This window comes from Oncorhynchus keta, unplaced genomic scaffold (genome assembly GCF_023373465.1).
Source record: "Oncorhynchus keta strain PuntledgeMale-10-30-2019 unplaced genomic scaffold, Oket_V2 Un_contig_6406_pilon_pilon, whole genome shotgun sequence".
Lineage (NCBI taxonomy): Eukaryota > Metazoa > Chordata > Actinopteri > Salmoniformes > Salmonidae > Oncorhynchus > Oncorhynchus keta.
The window spans coordinates 22,185-31,517 of NW_026288845.1; the positions used below are offsets into that span (position 1 = coordinate 22,185).

At 39.9% G+C, this 9,333-nt stretch overlaps 1 pseudogene; it reads left to right on the forward strand.

Annotated features, from left to right (window-relative positions):
• The first annotated feature begins 1,652 nt into the window (after positions 1 to 1,652).
• LOC118369173 (sialoadhesin-like) lies at positions 1,653 to 8,588 on the forward strand (annotated as a pseudogene).
• The last annotated feature ends 745 nt before the right edge of the window (positions 8,589 to 9,333 follow it).

Sequence of the window (9,333 nt, forward strand, 5' to 3'; positions counted from 1 at the left end):
CAAGATGAACAGGACATCAGATACATTTTTTCTGTTTCTCTTTAAGGATCTGTAGCTTTCTAATTCTGACAAAGACCCATTTGTGTCACAACCACAGGAACTGTATGGGCCTGGTCCAGAGGAAATGCTAGTGTCTTCAGTCACTTACCAGTGGCTCAGAATGGAACACAGTCATTTATTGGACGAGAAATTGTTTCATTTATAGAATATGAAGTATGTCAACCATACACAATACATATGGCATCAGATGATGACTTTGTTTGGTTACACTGTGTTTACAGAGGAATTGAGTTGTTGGTCGCTGCAGCTTCTAATTCAGTTGTTGCATGAGCCTGAGAAACATTGGAAATCTATAGACATTGTGTAGTTTTTTACCAAATATATTTTAGACTCAATAAAATTGTACGGTTTTGGTTTTCTAGCTCTATTCCTGTTCTCAGTCTCTCAATGTAATTTAGTCAGTTCTCTCTCTATTTCTCCTTTTCTCTCTCGTTCTCCCTCTCTGTCTCTGTCTGTGTGTAAGTGCTTTGTGCATTTTTCATCTGTGGAACACTCAACGTGAGTAAATAATCAGAACGGATTTTTCTGCATTTCATCACTCTAACCCGATACAACCACACAAATGGTTCACTAACTGAACATGACTAATTCCCGTTAAAACTTTTCTTTAAAGAGTCCTTTGAAAGAGCTACTTGTATCCAGCTTAAGAAATGTATAGCATGTGCCTAATCTGCAAATCTATGTTTCAGCCCTGCCCCGCTATACTGACAGTAAATATCAACTTATTTTAGAAGAAATAGGGAATTATTTAAGAAAAGTGCAAGGGTGCCAATATATTTGGCTGGAACTGTTGTACACCTAAAATGTACTTTTATCAAAACTCTACAACAGCTAAACTGTTGGAAATGAATCAACATGATGTGTATCAAATAATGTTCAAATCATCTGATTAAGTTGCTTCTCCTCTCTCACAGCTCTTTCCAAAGCTACAGTGAGTGACATACAGGTGGGAGGAGACTCTGACTGAAACTACAGATGGTATAAGAATAGTCAGATATTCAGCCCCTTTAACACAAAGACTAGTACAGAATCACTCCTGTCTACTGGTCTAACAGTGGATCATATACCTGTGAGGGTGTAAAGGGAAACAAGTTCTCCAAGACCAGTGATGATGTACAACTGACTGTGTCTGGTAAGTCTATCTAATCATGCAAACAACTCCATGGGCAACTAGAATAATTTCTTAGATTGAAAGTTTTTAACCAGTCCTCTGTCTAATCACAAATCAACCACAACCTGTCCTGAGTATCTCTCCTCAGTGGCTGAACCCTGGAGACTCAGTGACTCTGAGCTGTGAGGTTGACAATATGTCTACAGGCTGGAGGTTCCCCTGGTACAGGACTGTTCCCTACAGAGCTGGGTTACCCTCCCTATCAGACAAGTCTTGCTCTCCATGTGTTTATGGAGGGGATAGCTGAAGCTGAGGCGAGCTGGGATACCAGTAATCACCATAGCTTAGGTTTGAGGGGAGGCATCTATCTGTGCATTGTGGTTGTAAAAATGAACTAACATCTGCACATTCTGATACCAAACGGATCTAATCTCAGACGGATCTATTCTCATTCCATCCTCCTTTCCTTCAATAAAGAGGAAGGAACCAGTGTGAGGTCATGTAGCAAACTATAAGAAGAAGTTGGTCAGAAAATTAACACGCCATCAACCGCTACTCTTTTTTCTTACAGCCTTTGTACGTTTCTCAATAATTTTCTATTTTTCTGTGTGACGGTGAAGAGGTGTGATCTAAACAGTCTGTCATATAGGAAGTTGAGGGGTTTGTCAGAAGAACTGTAGTTGTAGAGAAGGTCACTTGTCAGTGGGACAGAATGGAGAACACATTGCTCTGTGTGCTGCTCTGTAAGTAAGAACGTATTAGTGTTTGTGTGTTTGTCTATGAGCACAATGCACTAATGTTAATATTACTATTATATTACTATACACTACTGTATTACTACTGTATTGTAATGACTTTGTCTTTGTTGAAGTGCTGAGTATCCTCATCTACTGTGGACACTGTGATGAAGATGATGGTAGATATTCATTTATTTGATCAAACCTCCATCTCTTTATGTTTCATCATCTTTGTCTCTGCTTTTCCTTCCTCACGTTCATTAATGTTATGAGAAAAGGGGATTCAGTTGTGTATGTATGATCTGTAAAGAGGTAGGAAACATAGTTTATGTACATGTTTTATTTGACTGATAGGTAATTGTGTTATGATGGTTGTGTTTATGTAGGTAGACTAAAGTCTGTATTGGAGCCAGTATGACACGTCATACCAGCCTTATTTCTGCCTGCTTGAACTCCAACAACTCAGATACACATGAAAACATGACATGACTCAGGGAATCGATAGAACATCATTTAGAAATGCACAAAAACAATTTAACATTCCAAATGAGTGAACCGTTCCTTTAAGTTAAATTTTTTTTTTTTTGCAATTTTGTCATGTGAAAATGTATTTAAAAAGTTATGTAATCACATGTGAAAATCCACATGTGAAACTTAATGTGAAATCACATGTGAAGTGTTCCAAAACCACATCTGAAATCATGTGGTTTTTCCATAAGGGCAGTCTAACAGCATCTAACCAGTCTAACAGCATCTAACCAGTCTGACAGCATCTCACCATTCTGAATAGCATCACACCATTCTGAAAAGCATCTGACCATTCTGACAGCATCTCATCATTCTTCATGAAAAGCATCTGACCATTCTGACAGCATCTCACCATTCTGAAATGCATTTCACCAGTCTGAAAAGCATCTGACCATTCTGACAGCATCTCACCATTCTGAAAAGCATCTCACCATAATCTCATGGAGCATGAATGTACTGATAGGAATGAGAGCTCTCATGATCTGACTTTGCTGTCATAATGACATGAATGAAAGAGCTAATCAGAGCTAATCTTCCACACAGGAAGTTGCAGACACTTGTAGAATCTGTGCCAAGGCTCATTGAAGCTGTTCTGATGGTTTGTGGTGCCCCAACACCCTATTAAGACACTTTATGTTGGTGTTTCCTTTATTTTGGCAGTTACCTGTAGCAACAAGCTACATGGAGAATGGAAGAGTTTGATAAGGAAAACGTCTCGAATCGCGCAAAACGGAATATAGTATTGTGGATAAAGTTCAGAACGACACAATTTCATGCACACAACGTTAAAATACCTGCATCATTAAACTGAGAGCTTTACCGTTTCTAAAATGCCGTGTTTGGATGACTTTGTTCATGTTTTTGGGGGTTCCCATAAGGAGGATGAGGAAGTGATTTGTTGTTTAGGGTAAGTTTTAAATCACAAAAAGGTGTCTGAACTGTTCTGTAACATGGTATTTACATTTAACAATTTACATTTCGTTGTAAAAAGCAAACTTCTCCTTTAATATCAGTGAATAACTCTGCACATGAGTTGATAGTGAGATGCTATTCAGTCATTTCAACCATTTACTGTAATACTAGCATACTTATTACTTTGTGGACTGGAGCCCCACTTAATATGTTGGCCTTCCCTATTTCAATATTCAAGTAGTGGATGTATTGTTATACTGAAGCTCTTTATTTACATTTTTATCCATGGATGTTTATGTCTGAGAGAAAATGTAAAGAATGTGGTAAGAGCTGGAAGTATTTAGTTGCACAATATACACTGAGTGAACAAACATTATGAACACCTTCCTTGCAACTGTTAATTCAGTTAGTTGTCTGTGTGTCTGTGCAGAGACATGTAGCTGTTCTGACCCTCCAACCCAACTGGACCCAGATATTCATTGGAGAGACTGTTACTATGAGATGTGACATACATGGGGAGGAGACTCTGACTGGCAGTATGAGTGGCATAACAACAGGAAGTCAATCTATTCTAATACAAAACCAGAGTACAGAGTCAGTCCTGGTTATACATTTGAATTTAGAAGTTTACATACACTTAGGTTGGAGTCATTAAAACTTGTTTTTCAACCACTCCACAAATGTCTTAACTATCTATGGCTTTGGCCAGTCGGTTAGGACATCTACTTTGTGTATGACACAAGTCATTTTCCCAACAATTGTTAAAAGACAGATTATTTCACTTATAATTCACTGCATCACAATTCCAGTGGTTTCAGAAGTTTACATACACTAAGTTGACTGTGCCTTTAATTAAACAGCTTGGAAAATTCCAGAAAATGATGCCATGGCTTTAGAAGCTTCTAATAGGCTAATTGACATCATTTGATTCGATTGGGGCTGTACCTGTGAATGTATTTCAAGGCCTACCTTCAAACTCATTGCCTCTTTACTTAACATCATTGGAAAATCAAAAGAAATCAGCAAATACCATCTACATGGGTATTAAGAATAATTTACACTAAGTGTACAAAACTTTAAGAACACCGTACTAATATTGAGTTGCAACCGTCCACTTTTTGCCCTCGAAAGAGTCTCAATTCATCGGGACATGGACTCCACAAGGTGTCAAAAGCGTTCCACAGGGATGCTGTCCCATGTTGATTCCAATGCTTCCCACAGATGTGTCAAGTTGGCTGGATGTCCTTAGGATGGTGGACAATTCTTGATACACAAGTGAATCTGTTGAGCGTGAAAAACCCAGGAGCGTTTAAGTTCTTGACGCAAACTGGTGCACCTGACACCTGCTACCATACCCCACTCAAAGGCACTGATATATTTTGTCTTGCCCATTCACCCTCTGAATGGCACACATACACAATCCATGTCTCAATTGTCTGAGGCTTTAGAATCCTTCTTTAACTTGTCTCCTCCCCTTCATCTACACTGATTGAAGTGGATTTAACAGGTGACATGGAAGGATATACATGATTTACCTGGTCAGTCTATGTCATGGAAAGTTCTGAATGTTTTGTACACTCAGTGTGTATTGGATATATTTTGTTTGTGTTTCCACAGTTCAGCCCAGAGCCACATTGAGAATCACTCCTCAGGGTCTCCTCTACTCTGGAGATACTGTCACTCTGCAGTGTGACATACCAGACTACACAGACTGGACGTACTACTGGTCCAGAAACAACCAACCAGGTTCCAGTACACATGGTAAAATCATCATCTCTCTCCCCGACCAGGCTGGTCAGTACCAGTGTTGGGGGACCAGGAAAGATCAGCCCCAGAAGTCTCAACTCAGCAGAGCCCTCTCTATCCAGTTTATTGGTGAGTTTAAGACTCAGTCATTGACAAAGAGTAAAAAGAGGTTATATGTACAAACTGCAAATGCATTTATTCACAATGACAACCTTTTAGAATCAATACCGCGATAGCAAGATTCCACAATATGTGTTCTCATCTTATGTATGAATCAACAACTGACTGTATTGTCTTTCAACAGCTCTGCCCACGGCCTCAGTGAGTATCTCTCCTCAGGGTCTCCTTCACTCTGGAGAGACAGTCAGTCTGCAGTGTGACATATCAATGTACACAGACTGGATGTACAGCTGGTATATAGGAAACAACATCCATTCCAGTATGCCTGGTAAAACCATCACCACTCTGTCTAACCAGGCTGGTCAGTACAGATGTGCTGGGGTAAGGACAGGTCGGCCTCAGTGGTCTCAAGTCAGTGTTTTCCTCCCCATCAGAGTCACTGGTGAGTTCACTAATGATGCTCCATCACTAACTTGTCGTCGTGTGTATCAGGACACTGGATCTTTCCACTCAAACCTATTGAAATACCAACAGATTATCAGCCGTCGACATCACTGACTTCAGACAAAGAGAACGTATTCACAGGAGACAGAGTGACACTGAGCTGTACTGTAGAGTCTCCTGGATGGAAGTTTTACTGGTACAGACACAGACCAGACTCTACACCAGTAACCACAACCTCTGGATACTCCTACACACTCAGCAGGGTCAGGGTCTCTGATGGAGGACGGTACTGGTGCAGAGCTGGGAGAGGAGACCCAGTCTACTACACTCTGTACAGTGACCCAGTCCAGATACATGTTACTGGTGAGTCTAAAACAGTTTTATGATAAATAAGATGCTATTTTACATTGATAAAAACTATGGTATAATATTTTGTCTGCTGACTATATCCCAACAACTGTAGGTAACTTGAAGCTATATTCATGAGTAGTCCTATTGATAAATGCACACATTTAAAATTGAGCAATTGTTTATTCAGTTAGTTGTCTGTGTTGTGACTGTGCAGAGAGGCCTGTTGCTGTTCTGACCCTCCAACCCAACTGGACCCAGATATTCATTAGAGAGACTGTTACTATGAGATGTGACATACAGGGGGGAGGAGACTCTGACTGGAACTACAGATGGTATAAGAATAGTCAGTTATTCAGCCCCTTTAACACAAAGCCTGAGTACAGAATCAGTCCTGTCTACAGGTCTAACAGTGATTCATATACCTGTGAGGGTGTAAAGGGAGACAAGTTCTCCAAGACCAGTGATGATGTACAACTGAATGTGTCTGGTAAGTCTATTTAAGCTTATACAAGTCATGATGGTTGCTCGAATATGTTTAAGATTAAAAGTTTGAATCCTGCCTTCCCTTCATAACAGATAAACCCAAGGCTGTCCTGAGAATCTCTCCTCGGTGGCTGAACCCTGGAGACTCAGTGGCTCTGAACTGTAAAGTTGACAAGACGTCTACAGGCTGGAGGTTCTCCTGGTACAGGACTGTTCCCTACAGAGCTGGGTTACCCTCCCTATCAGACAAGTCTTACTCTCTACAGCCCCTATCTGACAATGTGACTAGTGAAGACTCCTACACCCTGATCCCTGCTGGTCCTACTCACACAGGAGGATATGTGTGTAGAGCTGGGGAGAGGAGACCCAGTCTATTACACACTCTACAGTGAACCTCAGTTTCTCTGGTCAGGAGGTAACTAAACGCATTGAAACATATTTAAGTCTCCCTCGTGTATAATATCTATTATTTTACTAAAGGTTTGACTCTGTCTCTCATTGTTTCAGATCTGCAGCCTTCAGTGTCTCTCAGAATAAGTCCCAACACAACTCAACACTTTAGATCAAAGTCTCTCTCACTGAGCTGTGAGCTGAAGGGGAACTCTACTGGATGGAGACTGATGAGATACACAGAGAGAGGAGTAGAGTCAGGGTGTGTCTCTCACTGGGGATCAATAACAGGGTCCACATGTACCATCAGCTACACATACACAGGGGACAGTGGAGTGTACTGGTGTGAGTCTGGATCAGGAGAGAACAGTAATGCTGTCAACATCACAGTGGCTGGTATGTCTATTGTACAACATTCACACACAAAAACAACATTTCATGACAATAGGATGTTCAATTCTGTAACTGAATTGCATCTCTTATAAATTACAAGATCATAATATTTTGAGGGTGATGACTCCAGTATGCAGATTTACAGCATTATTTATATATTATGTTAAACAGCTGGTGATGTGATCCTGGAGAGCCCTGTCCATCCCCTGACTGAAGGAGACTCTGTGACTCTGCGCTGCAAATACTGGACAACCAGCTCAAACATCAAGGCTGATTTCTACAAAGATGGAGTACTCATCAAGAATGAGACCACAGGAGAGATGACCATCCTTACAGTATCCAAGTCAGATGAAGGATTCTACACATGCAAATACCCTGACAAGGGAGAATCACCAGAGAGCTGGATGACAGTGAGAGGTGAGAAAACTATTCTGATCACAAGTTACCTTTTCATCATCTGTGTGATAGTGATTTTAGTGTTGAAGTTAAAAAACGTTTGGATTTGCAATCCCATAGAAAATATAACCTCTGAACTAAATGATCAGAAGATACAAGCCGGTCTATACTCCTATATTACCTCTCTGAGTCTGGTGGTGTTGTGCTGTTCTCTCTCCAGTCGTAGCTCCTGGATCCTCTACACCAGTCCTAGTAGGAGTGGTTGTGGGTCTGGTTGTTGCTGGTGTTCTACTGGTCATTCTCCTCGTCCTGCTGTGGAGATTTAAAAACGCCAAAGGTGAGATTTTATTATTCATCATTTAACTCTGTAGTTCATGTTTAGTTAGAAAAATGTTTAAATACAATAGTTCAATACAGAAATGACCTGATATAATAGTTTACATTTCTCATTACAGGTTCCTGTTTTAACAGAATATTCTTGTAAGTACACCTGTCTCTCAACTATGATTATTCAGTAACATATCGGCTTAGTTCTTTATGAGTATCTCTCTCCCTCTAGGCACCCCAAGACCCAGTGTACCAACCAGGACCCCCAACAGGACCAAGGATCTACCCAGGGTCAGGCTCCTGATGCTGGGTATACATGTCTGCAGCATGGTCAGTTTCTCAGCCCAGACTTTACTCTCTCTGTAACCTCATACACTGACTCATCAACATCCCCTTTATATAACATGTTACTGTACTCTCTGTCCCTGAGGGAGAACCAACCAAACTAAACTGTCTCTCTCTTCTTTGACCAACAGGTGGTGGTCACGTCTATGATACAATCAATCCCTCAGACAACTATAATAATGGTACTGTATACTGTGTTATGTTTAGTATGAATACAGGATAGAGTTAGTCCTGCTGTTCTTCATGTGTTTAATATGAATACAGTATAGAGTTACTGCTGCTGTTCTTCATGTGTTTAATATGAATACAGTATAGAGTTACTGCTGTTCTTCATGTGTTAATATGAATACAGTATAGAGTTACTGCTGCTGTTCTTATGTGTTTAATATGAATACAGTATAGAGTTACTGCTGCTGTTCTTCATGTGTTTAATATGAATACAGTATAGAGTTACTGCTGCTGTTCATGTGTTTAATATGAATACAGTATAGAGTTACTGCTGCTGTTCATGTGTTTAATATGAATACAGTATAGAGTTACTGCTGCTGTTCTTCATGTGTGAATACAGTATAGAGTTACTGCTGCTGTTCTTCATGTGTTTAATATGAATACAGTATAGAGTTACTGCTGCTGTTCTTCATGTGTTTAATATGAATACAGTATAGAGTTACTGCTGCTGTTCTTCATGTGTTTAATATGAATACAGTATAGAGTTACTGCTGCTGTTCATGTGTTTAATATGAATACAGTATAGAGTTACTGCTGCTGTTCATGTGTTTAATATGAATACAGTATAGAGTTACTGCTGCTGTTCATGTGTTTAATATGAATACAGTATAGAGTTACTGCTGCTGTTCTTCATGTGTTTAATATGAATACAGTATAGAGTTACTGCTGCTGTTTCATGTGTTCATGTGTTTAATATGAATACAGTATAGAGTTACTGCTGCTGTTCTTCATGTGTTTAATATGAATACAGTATAGAGTTAC